The sequence below is a fragment of the Crassostrea angulata genome, chromosome 1 (genome assembly GCF_025612915.1).
Source record: "Crassostrea angulata isolate pt1a10 chromosome 1, ASM2561291v2, whole genome shotgun sequence".
Taxonomy (NCBI): domain Eukaryota; kingdom Metazoa; phylum Mollusca; class Bivalvia; order Ostreida; family Ostreidae; genus Magallana; species Magallana angulata.
This window is the reverse complement of record NC_069111.1, coordinates 53,856,429-53,869,731: the sequence shown is the minus strand read 5'-3', so window position 1 is coordinate 53,869,731 and position 13,303 is coordinate 53,856,429. Positions and strand designations below refer to the sequence as shown.

Sequence of the window (13,303 nt, the reverse complement as noted above, 5' to 3'; positions counted from 1 at the left end):
TACCAGTTAATATCGCTTTTGTGTTTGATATAGGAAAAGACCACAGTCTGCGAAAGTGTCAAATCGGGATAGAGAAATGCTGACCCGTGGAGCAGAGGAGGGGGTTCCCCTCGCCCCCGTCCGTCAACACCTGGGTGTCAACCAGAAAACAATAACAGGACTCCAACAGAAACTAAACGAGAATCTCCAGCAGCTAATTAGCATGTTTAGACGTTTATAGCATTTATAGCCTCCACAGGCGAGACGACTCGGTAAAGTGTCTTTACCATGAGATATGTTTTATTTCATTTTTGAAAAAAAAAATCAATTTAGTGATGTATTCTTTGTTAATATTTCTATGGACTTGTTCTTTGAGTTATTCATGTTTTGTATGAAAAACTTTTTCCTAATAGCTTTGATCGATGGGTACGATTTTTATGTGAATTAATGAGACCCATTTTACACGCATGAGACAAGTGACGTTTTATTTTTCATAATTGTTTATAACTGAATTGTTCTACAGATAACAAGAGGATAATCATTTTTTTTATGAACATGACGTAATGCGTTATTAGTGCTGTAATTTCTGGCTTTGTTGATGCTGAATGTGCCTTTGTGCTTTTAATAACAGCTACCAGGACATCAAAATGTTGCACTGAAACCCAAGGAAGATGATTTATATTCAAGTCCCAGTGAGATTCATTACAGCGTTTTTCTTAATGGTTTTAAATTCAAAATTAGCCGTCCAAGTTAAACTCATAAAATATCAAAATGATTCATACTCAGTCGCCTGTGAGTTTTAAATTCAAATCTGGTTATACAATGAATTTGAGGTATGTATCCAGTGACGAGGAACAATGCAATAGGGTGTGGGATATAATGATTTCACGTGCACTGTGTATTTCTGTCCAATTAGCCGTCCAAATTAAACTCATGAAATATGATCCCTCCGTCCAATACTGGTTACTTTCTATGATATGTTATTGTGATATATTGATTTTTAATTTTTATTAATACGAGGGTTGTTCGGAAATTTTTGAGACATTTCCTCTTATTCTTTTAGTAAAAAAGATAAACCATTGAAATTTCACCAAAACGTAAATCAGGATAGAGACTAGCAATGTGAAAAGTTTCTTGTTTATGACATGAATAGATCATTCCTGGTAAGCTGACCAACCTACCTTCGTCCAATGACCCGGCGCAACCGCAAACTTTTCGCAACGTCATTTTAACGCTTCTTATTGCTCCTGTGTTTTAAACACCTTACAAACCAACGGAAATAAGAACTATTCTTTATTTATCATCTTTTGTTTTCATTTCAAGATGTCATCATTTACATTTTCTGTCATTCTTGTTTTGTTCAGGGTGAAAATCTAGTTATTTTTCCCGAAAGTCTAATTACTCCGAATGTCTCCTGCAGTTATTTTTTTATATATGTTAGAACTGTTGACAACAGTTATTGTGTCAAAAGTACTTGATAATTAATCCCTTGGCTTAATTCTAGTTAAACAATCAGTGAAAAAAATATGATGAACTGAAGCTCTATACCTTGTCTTGTCGTCGTATAGTTTTTTTTAAGCAATTGCTTGGCCTTAAAAGGTCTTCTTCTGAGATTTCCACCAGTTTGACGGTTTTTAATGCGCCGCCTTGACGTCAAAATTCAATGTAAATACGTTGTCAGATTTCTATTGTTTGGTAAATATATGTGTACCATATCCGTATTTCAACTCAAACATCAGTGAAACTTAATCAAAAGTTAGTCGCAAAGAATAGCAAAATGGACATATTTAATTTGATTTCTTTTATCATTAACTGTAATTCTACGGACACTTATAAAGTAGATGTTTAAGTTATTAAATCTCCAAGTTCATGGCTGCGCCGGGTACCCCGATCACCGACTTGTGTATCTATCGTCCTAAACAAAATATTAGATATTCATTTAATATCACTTTGTTTTATTATTTGTTGGCGTAACTTCAGTGTCTATGCCAATTTTTCCAAAATTCGTCAATTAGGAAAGAAAATATTCGAGTTGTCTCAATAATTTCCGAACAACCCTCGTATGTTTAAATATTATCATATCTCTGTTAACAGCTGGTCTGTGTATAAATACATTGATATGAAATATTTTTTTTAATTGGAATGTTAATGCTTATGAGGGGTGTACTTAATTTAAGAATAAATGTATTCACATTTATCACTGGCAATCAAAAGGGAAAAAACCATCAATTGTGCCTGTAATATTTTTGTTTGTACAATTTCACCATGCCATCGAAAATAACCAACTGTTCTCTTCAATATAATAATAATCTGAATGCACGGATATTCTTTGTTTCTCTTGATGGATATATTTTTTGCAAACCCGTGAACGTTGTCCATTGCTTTCAGATTTAAACCAAACCTTTTTTGTTGAATATATTTGTGTGTATAGAGTATGATATGTAATGTACCGTTAACGTTGAAGCATAATGCCTTGCTAATACATCTCACTTCGTCAAAGCAAAACAACCATTTTGTTTCTATTCTATAGAAATGACGCCTGGGCAAAGGCTGACATAATGATGACATTGCAATATATATAACACTTGCATAGTAAAGTTACGATGTAATGAAAATTGGAGAAAAACGAATTGTATGCACATAAACATTTAGTTTAATATCTGTAATTTTAGTAAAATCTACATGAAGTTTGATTCCGTCCGCTGCTTAAAAGATCAATCTTAGTTCTGTTATTTTTTTATTTATTAATCCTGTTTTTATAGTATGCTTATTCTGAAGGGAATTTTATATTTTAATAAAATAGCATTATTTTTATGATGTTTGTTATACGATGCACACAAGGACAGTTGTTTTGAATGAAAGAAAAATAATCTCTTCAAAATTTAACCCTGCTGAAAAAATATGTTAATTGCGATCCAGAAACTCTGTTTTGAATGGCTCAAACAAGACTTAGCGGGAAAAAGAAAATCACAAGGAATTGCTTCATTGAAAATGCATGAAAAACACACAAAAATTTCAATTTTTGTTACAGAGACTTGCTTCAATTGGTTCCAATAATTGCAATGAAAAGTGTTGAAATGATCTTCAACTTTGCGGTTTAAGTAAGCAACAAATGTGTGAAGTGTTGAACAGTATGTGAGAAAACTTTTCAGTGTCACATTTTACTTTATCTGTTTTAAACAAATATTTAAATTTTGAAATTGTGTTGTATCATCTTGTCCGACATCTGTCAGAATACATGTGTATCTTCAGAAGGTGTGGATTAGACACGATATCTATCTGTATATACAGAAACCGTTCTATTACGTAATACACAACCAGATTCAGCAAACATTCATGTAACGTTATTCGATAGTTTTATCATTTTACTACTGTAGATTTATATCGGGCAATATGGTTATGCAATATTACACTATATACGGAAGACCAATGTTACAAATACCATATATCTTTGACACATTAAGCGCAAAGTCAGAACATGTAATTTCGGTTAATTTAGAAATAACACAAAAGCTACATAACACAATAAACTAAAGACCATTTAACTATTTTGAGCGAGAATTCTTCTTTTTGTCAATGGAATAACAATTGAGTATATCGTATGACGTACATGCCATGGCTGGTCGAAATAATGTAAAATAGTGTAAAGTTAAATTCTTACGACAGATGAACCTTATCAAATAAAACAGGTGAAGGTTACTCCGCCCCTGTAAAGAAAGCTGTATTGAACTGGGTAAGGGAAACCTGGTAATATACTGTTCAGGGTGCGACACCTTACCTTATATAGCGAAAGTTTTAACATAACTGTGGGACAAAACCTTTCCTGGTAATAGAAGTTGTCTGGCATCAAATTATACATCGTCATCTTCAAACTTTTTGTACGTGAATAATGACCAGCAGGCATGCTCGAGAAGCTGTCGTAGGACGGTGGTGTGTCTTAAAGGGACTTGGACACGATTTGAGATCAAAAAAATTATTTTTATTTTTTATGTATAAAATGGTTTACTGGTGAATTTTAAATGATTGACCAAAATGTTTAATGTTAAAGCCAAGTTACAAGCAAGATGCAGAGGTAAGAATTGGTTGTTATGTAAACAAATATCGAGTCTTATAGTTTTTTACAAAATATGTAAAGTAGAGATTTACCATTTCTTTGACAAAATGACATGTAAAAAACAATTTAAACTAACTCAATATCTTCATAAATACTATTATCAACAACAGAAAGATACATTTGATTGAAACTTACACCAATACAACACTTAGGTAAAAAATGACACCATTCAAGCTTTGTTTACAAAACAAAGATTTATGAACTCTGTATCTTGCTTATAACTTGATATTTGACTTTCAAATTTTGACATAGCATTATAAACTTCTATATTTATCAGTACAAACATTGAAAATGGAAAAATAAGTTTTTAAAATTTAAGTCAAATCGTGTCCAAGTTTCTTTAAGTACGTCTTAGGATACGTCTTAGTCTTAAGTCTGATCTTCGGAGCTCTCCTAACTTTAGGAACCGCCATAACTTCTTTGTCCTAAGACCATTCTAAGGCTGTAAAATCACGTATTTTGGAGATATTGGGACAGTTGTGAAGCTTTTTCTTATGACTGGTAGAACAGTATTTTTGTACAGTTTAAACATTTCCGACAAACCTCAAATGACTAATCCGAGAGGGGACATAGTCATTTATTCTATCATGTATGTTCATTTTGTTTAAAATTATGTGGATAGGGACCCCGAATCCCCCCTTCCCCGTTGCGACATGCCTGCCTGGGAGCTGATGAAATCAGTGAAAATATTATTATGTTTTGCAAATCCCGTCACTGTTTGACGAATGAAAATTATTCACTTATTCGTAATATCTACAATGTACACAAAGTAAGTTATATCAATTTTCTCGATTACTTTTAATTTGGATAATTTATTCAAAGAAGATGGGTGAATAAGGCATGTAAACTGCCCATATGAGGATAGAAAAGATACTTTTAATTAATTAAAATATGAACAAATCTCATAATTTTTTTCTCATTTATTAAAAACGAATGTATATTTACTATAACCTTTAAATATGTTAAATATTTAGAGTAGGTTGATTTAAACTGGTGTATGCGTGTCAGAACCTACAAATAGTGTCAGTTTAAGAACTTCAATGCCTTTTCTTTTATAGAGTGGGTCTGGGCTCCAAATTTATGTCATAGTCCATATGAAGTTTAAAGGAAATCAAACCGATTTTAATCAACATAAATATGGAGAGATGACCCACTATACTTTAAAAATGTCATTTTGTATCCCAACAATTGAACAATTAAGAGAAATACAACAAGTCCGTGAATTCGTAGTTGAAGTTGCATTGATGTTTGTTGTGACTGAAATGTCTCAGTGGTTAGAGCACCAGACATTAGGTAACAGTATAGACCTAGGGTTTTTAGTTTGTGGGTTTGATACCACCAAAACTTTAGAATTTTATTTTTTTTCCGATTTGTTAAAATATTCAAAACTGAATATAGTTAGAAATCGTGCTTTTGTAAAATTGTAATATAACATCGTATAGTATATTTGGTTGGGAAAAATTAATTTGAATTTTTTTTTAAAACAAAACCAAATGGGCAGTTGTGCTATCTTGTTCCCCCATCTTCTTTCATTGGCTTAAAAGTAAATTTACATTGGTTTATATTTATATAAGCCATGCGTCATCATTCTTAATTTTTAATCATTACATTCTGGAAAAATAATCTTTAAAAATTCGATATTTTGAATAAAGTGTATTAGGGTAGACTGATCTAGAGTCGGAAATGATCTAGAGTCGGACAACTTTAGAGCTAATTTGAATAAATTTAGGTCATTAAATGCACCCTCAACTTGGATCGACTTAATAAACACATATCAAACTTTTGAGAGTTATCTTTCTTTCTTTGATGACGATAACACTGTCTTTATGACGTTTGACCTTTAAATGTACAGATCTTCGGTAAATTCGAAGATCCGCTAGGTAATATTTTAATTGATAGAAATTATTTAACTTTGCACAACGGGTAAAGATAACCAATTTAAATGGTTTTGATGCAAAAATATCATACATTTAGTATTTTGAAATCAGAATATTTACGATTTTTCTAAAATATTTTATTTCGTTTTGATAAGTTCAAGTTCAGAGGAAATAGACAAATGTGATCTTAAGTCGGACAGTAAAATTCAGGAATTTGATGCATAGTCGGACACTGTCCGACTTCATATTAACCTATAAAATTACAAGGAGAAATTGTTTGGAGAATATGAAAATATTTTGCCTATGTTTAACTCGTTTTACATACACACCTCAGAGCCTACTCAATATTCAGGGTCATGAACCCTGGGGAGCCTTCATTATTGTCCCCAAGAGAGACAACTCTTGAAAACATGCATTAACTATAGTCCGTTTCTTAAAGGGGCATGGTCACGATTTTGGTCAAAAATTATTTTTTCGATTTTAATGTTTACAATGCTTCAGTAAGGCATTTTTAATAGGCAACCAAAATTTGAGTGTCATTTTGATGAGTTATAAGCGAATTACAAAGCTTACAATTCTTCGCTATGTAAACAAAGCGTTTGTTTACATTTTGAATGTTGAAGTAAAAATTCCAGTTTTAGACCCAAAATAAAGGTATTAATCGTTAGGGACTGTTTATTTATGCTTTAAATGAATAATAAGATAGACAAACCAGCTTTAAAAAGATTTTATACTGGTATATTGAACCTAGGTAAACAAAAACAGGGCACGATCCTTGTTTACATGGCGAAGAATTGTGAGTTCTGTATCTTGCTTAAAACTCAATGACTGGCACTCAAATTTTATTTGGTAATTAAAAATGCATTCCTAAAGCATTGCAAATAATAAAAACAGAAAAATAAAATTTGACCAAAATCGTGACCATGCCCATTTAATCTTATTAAAATAAATAAATTGACAAAAGTTTTCAAAGTATTTTAATTATAAATAAATTAATACATATAACAATGAGTAAAAGGCATGAAAAAGGCATGAAAGAAGTACATTTATTCATCAAATATAGTAAGCGGTACATGTACCTGGTGAATATTAAATGTATATTGCTTGTAGGTACATGTACATAAATCTACACAACTACATTCAATTAATACACTGTGTGATTTAAACTGAAAAAAAAAATACACAGGTTGTAAGTCTAGAGATCTTTTTTAAAATGAATTTTCTTAAAATGAAAAATAAATTAATGAAATTGCATATATCATTCTAAAAAAATCATTATACTAATAGACACGAAGTTCAACATAAATAAAGTGATACATTAGATGAATAGGATATAATGTACAGCAATTTAAGATTTAGATGTCATTTTTCATATGAAAGGTAATTAAAACTCCATACCATTTAAACAATGAAAAGAATGTGTTTTATTGGTGTAGGTTTCATTCAAATGTTGCTTTTTTTTATTAATAATATCATTTATGATCACATCGAATCAGTTTACCTTCTTTTCTATGAATCATTTTCTCAAAGAAGTGTTATTTTCATACTTTATATTATTTTTAAACAAACATAAGACTCGAGCTTTGTCTACATAACAATATATTCTTACCCCTGTATCTCTTTTATAACTTGACTTCTAACATTCAAATTATGGTCAATTATTCAAAATGTGCAAGTATATCATTAAATGCATAAAGAAATTGAAATCAAAATTTTGATCTAAAATCGTGTTCAAGTCCCTATAAAAAAAACTTGTATAAAATAGTAAGGCTAAATTCCAATTTAAAAAAAATAGCTGTTTCCAAAAATGTTACATGTATATGAATATGTTATATAAAAACATATGTTAGATGGATGGGTAGGAAAAATACAAATTAAGTGCACTCGATAAAAAGTTTGCTGGTTTTCATTATGTGAACACAATTCATCCAGTAACATGTAAAGTTATGCAACATAAATAAGAATGTTATGAATGATGTGTTTAGAACAAATTCTTCTGTGGTTGGCTCCATAAATCTTGAAAAGATGGTGTGAGTTGGTAAAAAGGCAGAATAAGGTTCCATTCTAATCCTCATGCATTCCATTCAAGAAATATTCATTAATGTCATGGTCTGGAAACTAAAATAGAATAAACATAAAGTGTTAAGAGAATTACATGTAATTTTGCAAACATTGTGCATGCACTCATCAAATACTTACATGTATATATTCAATGACGTTATTTACGGAATGTGCAATTACTAACAATGTAATCTTTTCTAATATTGTACATACATGTATTACATCATTTTGCCACTAATTTTAAACCCAGCTGACAGTTTCTTTTTGTTATATATAGAGCGTCAAAAGATAGTTGCATCATGTGCATGTACTTTCAGTAATTTTAAAAGCCGTAAAACATTTCAGTACTACAAAACACTTTAAATTTGTCAAATGATTTTACAAATGTAATATGTACTAATACACCAGTAAGTCATAAGTGATATATACTTTTTAAAGCAGTACAATGTATCACTTATAAGACAACATCAGGAAACCTGGCTCAATCAAGTCTGCACACACATGATAAATGTAATGAATGTGTAACTTCAATGGTGTAACTTCAAAGATATTTAGATATCCAGTGGACGGAAAGATATTAAATATATTAAACAAAGATCAAAGTCACAAACACTTATGTAACACTTATGTAACATATGATTGTCTGTATGAGTTTCAACTATCAACATTCTATGTACACCAAAATATGATTGCGTCAATAACAAAAACTAATCTGAAAAACATATTTCCAGCATAAGAAATTCATGGGATTTCTGCAAATCCCATTTTCTCAGAGAGTGTAAAACACATCTCTTAAAGTTCATAATATTTTCAAACTCCTGGTATTCCTTTCAGAGGTTCCCACCCCTTAAAATACAGATAATCAAGCATATTTGCAACAAGATGCCCATATAAACCTTTCCCTTTTACACAAGACATTGTAGCTATTTAGATGACCTTGGTTAGCTTTCAATCATCTTAAACCAAATATATCTACATATGGAAGACAAGTTGTAAGTTTATTACATGACAAAGAAGTACCTTCTGGGCTTCAGCAGATATGACTGGGTCATTAGCAATATCAAATTGACAATATTTTCTATATTCCCGATCTTCAGATCATCTGGAAGCCGCAGGTAAATCTGTAGATTAGAAGAGAAAAGATTCACTAGCTATCATTACAAAGCTAAATGCTGTCATTATCAAAACAAAAGGGTGTGTCCTAGATTACACTTTTTTATGGGCACATGCAGTATCTGAGACATGGTCAAAACATTACCATGATAACAGCTATAACAACTCATTAAGTGGGAAATGACATATAACTATAAAATTTGTTATGGCTTGTCATACCCTCTCTCTCTCTCTCTCTCTCTCTCTCTCTCTCTCTCTCTCTCTCTCTCTCTCTCTCCATGATCTCTCTCACATCTTTGTCAGCAATATTTCTAATGCAATGTGGCATTATTGAAATATATATATGGTTCAATCATGGAAGTAAGACAATCAATAACAATTACATGTACACTGTAAATACTCTCTCTCTCTCTCTCTCTCTCTCTCTCTCTCTCTGAGTCTATCTCTCTCTCATACTCTCAATCGTATAATATTATATTTACATGACAAATGCAGACCCTTGATTCATAAACACTCTCATCGTTAATAGATAAATAAGACATAAAGTTAACAGTGTGAATGAGATACAGATATCAAAACCACATGTACAGTGTATACATTGTACGTGTCGAGGAAATTCTGTATGGAAATGACTGAAAGCATGATTGATACAAACTCAATATTCTAGGAAAAACATACAATATTTTTTAACGTATGCTACATAACAATATGTGTAAAAACTGACTATAATACACCTGCATACACATTTCATACTAAAACATGTCTTTCAAGTCACATTTCATCAACGACCATTAATTATCGACATTTTTGTAACATGTGTACTAGACTTAATGCATTGTAGGCTTTTAAAAGAGTTTTTGAGTAGTTTAACAATGTAAGTAAGTATGTTCTTACCGACGAATGACTACTCCTTAGCACGTTTTAGATTGTTGACAAAATCGAGGATTGCTGTTCAGACTGTTTCATGCTGAACAAAATTTAACGAGATAAGGCTAATCACCCCAAACTTCGACATCACATTAATAAACAATTCTTCTGCAACTTTAAATAATTTAAAAGCTTGCAAATATAAGAAACAAAAACTTTTACTTACTTTTTCCATTTAAACTCCTCTCTCGATTTTCACGAGTATGAGACTGGTCTCGTTAAAATCCCGAGATATACGAAGTTTTGACTTTCTCGGGTTTTTTCATTCTTTCGTGAATATAAGAACCAGAAAGGTTCCGATTATGCTAATAAGGCTGTGAGGTGTGACATAGAAAATTTAAAGATTAAATTCTTTTGAAAAATAATTAAATTTACATGTATAAAGAAAAAGACGTAAAAATACTGATTAATATGTATTGGTGGCAAGTGAAGAAGTTGAAATGCATACTAATTTGTATTGACTGAAAATATGTACATGCGCGGATCTTTAGACGGGATTCGGGGGGTTCCCACGACCCCCATCCCCGGAAAATGAAAAGTTATTAAATTTACATAGTAAAATTATCGTAAATATGACTCGAATAACCCCCGGCACTCCCCCAACCAAAGAAAACATGTGCAATTAATATTCGTGCCCCCCCCCCCCCCCCCCCCGGGAAATTTTTTTTTTGGATCCGTGCATGTTGTAGGTTAGAGAAAATAATTCACATGAAGCCTAAATTTTAAAATTTCAGGGTTATAAAAAACGTTATCATTCGAAATATTTTTGCTGTTGGCATGCATCACTGGGAGCCTCGAGAAATAGACGTGGTTCATTACTGTTAATGATTGCCCAATAACCCGAAGGACGAATGCGCTCTGGCCATTTACGCAGATTCCGAGTGTAGGAGAAGAGTGGCCTACTTTAGACGGGAAGACATCGCCGTCCTTCGCACACTCTTCAAAGAACACCTCATGGAATGTCCATGTTATGTGAAGACCAAACACTCAATGTCAAAATTTTCCATCCAAAAAGGGCCAATGCAAAGCATTTTTCAGTTTTAGCTCATCTGAGCTAAAAGCTCAAGTGAGCTTTCTGATCACATTTTGTCCGTCGTCCGTCTTTTCCTGTTTTTGGTTTTCAAAAAAGCAATGCATAATCAAAAATTGATGATAGAAAATATGTTTTCTTATAAAATGAATACAATAATGAACGAATATTTCTAGGTACGACATAAGAACAAAATAAATACATTTATTACCGCTGAAGGCTTCCATAAGAAATCTCTATAGAAAATTGACAGTCACGTTTTGACATATCATTAAAATCTTTATTTTATGATCACAAAAGTTTTAATATCAGATAATATAGTTTGTTAATGAATTTCGGCCGCTGCGCTCGGTATAAATGCCGCAACATAATCACAGTGTATGAATTTGTATTATTAATGAAGAAAACATTAAAAGCTAAATATAGTATCTATATATTGATCTTGTAATGATAAAATTAAGTTTTTAAACTTTGCAAATTAGCTTTTAAGAACAAATGAAGCAAGATAAGGTCCACAACCGTTGTTTTGACGTGACCAATTTAAAAGAACAACATATTCAATAACTACAGATAAAAAATGATTCATTATATTAAACTGAAGAGAGACTATATAAGTAAAAAAAATAATGAATTATGTTGATACCAAACAAATTGTAATCTTTTGATTATAGAGGAGAGCAGCTCGATGACGGCGGCGATAGCGGGTGCGGTGGTTGGTGTGGTGGCGGTGGCGGTTATCGTGGGAATGGTGGTTTACATCAAGGTAATTAAAAATGAGACATTGTTTACAACATACTTCAGAGTACTAGTATCCCAAAGAATGCTAAAAATTGTTCAGACCGATGTTGGTTTAACATCATCAAAATGTGAGACATTGCGTACTAAATATGGGCTTAATTGACACATTTTGATACAGGGTCCTGTACCCTTTTAATTGAGAATTTTCCGTCAAAGAATTGCTCTCTTTTTAAAAAATAAGTTCAACAAATATGGCTCAATGCAAGTTGGCAAAAAATAACTCTATATAGTTTTCTTGGTATTCATTTGCATATTACTAAAATAATCATTAAGTTAATGTTTTTATCATAATAAACCAGACTTAGTAGAACACTCAGTTATTTAAATTGACATATATAAGTATGCCTCACTCATACTTTCAAATTCAGCATCCTAACTTTTATAACACATCGATATCACAACACAGTTTTAAATTTTGGGAATGAAAAAAAACCCAGTCAATTTTAAATTGGAAATGGGTCTTTTTACATGACTCGCATGCAAGGGATATTATGCCCGTGAATAAAATCACTCTGAACAATACATGTAATTGTTTAACGTTTGTTATAAACAAATATTGCATGTATGCTATGTACAGTTATGTATGATTGCATATCAGATAGTTACGGTCCTAATGGGGTCCAAAACTGTCCGATATACTGTATACAGCATGTATCGTATTTAAAGCACTGTCAATAAATTGTAAATTTCATTATTTTTTTGTTAATCTATGTCAAAAAGTACAATTTTCAAGGATAACAGCACTGAAACAATCTAATATCAAGAGCATAATCAGATCTAGATACGCAGATACAGAGCTCACTCGTTAGTTATATTGGATTGTCATTTGTTAACTTTAAGACAACATGGAAAAAAGGAATGATGTCCTATTACCAGTTAATATCGCTTTTGTGTTTGATATAGAAAAAGACCACAGTCTGCGAAAGTGTCAAACCAGGATAGAGAAATGCTGACCCGTGGAGCAGAGGAGGGGGGTTCCCCTCGCCCCCCGTCCGTCAACACCTGGGTGTCAACCAGAAAATAATAACAGGACCCCAACAGAAACTAAACGAGAATCTCCAGCAGCTAATTAGCATGTTTAGACGTTTATAGCATTTATAGCCTCCACAGGCGAGACGACTCGGTAAAGTGTCTTTACCATGAGATATGTTTTATTTCATTTTTGAAAAAAAAAATCAATTTAGTGATGTATTCTTTGTTAATATTTCTATGGACTTGTTCTTTGAGTTATTCATGTTTTGTATGAAAAACTTTTTCCTAATAGCTTTGATCGATGGGTACGATTTTTATGTGTATTAATGAGGCCCATTTTACACGCATGAGACAAATGACGTTTTATATTTCATAATTGTTTATAACTGAATTGTTCTACAGATAACAAGAGGATAATCATTTTTTTATGAA

At 31.9% G+C, this 13,303-nt stretch overlaps 1 long non-coding RNA gene across 3 annotated transcripts; it reads right to left on the bottom strand.

Moving 5' to 3' along the window:
* Positions 1–7,009: 7,009 nt before the first annotated feature.
* LOC128158318 (uncharacterized) lies at positions 7,010–10,352 on the bottom strand. Of its 3 annotated transcripts, XR_008239972.1 has the most exons (4): positions 10,238–10,346; positions 10,039–10,111; positions 9,052–9,152; positions 7,010–8,088 (listed from the first exon to the last, which is right to left on the bottom strand). It is a non-coding gene; the product is annotated as an uncharacterized LOC128158318 (long non-coding RNA). The 3 variants fall into 3 exon arrangements; XR_008239979.1 differs by lacking the exon at positions 10,039–10,111 and having other exon boundaries at positions 10,238–10,352; XR_008239965.1 differs by lacking the exon at positions 10,238–10,346 and having other exon boundaries at positions 10,039–10,175.
* Between the last annotated feature and the right edge of the window lie 2,951 nt (positions 10,353–13,303).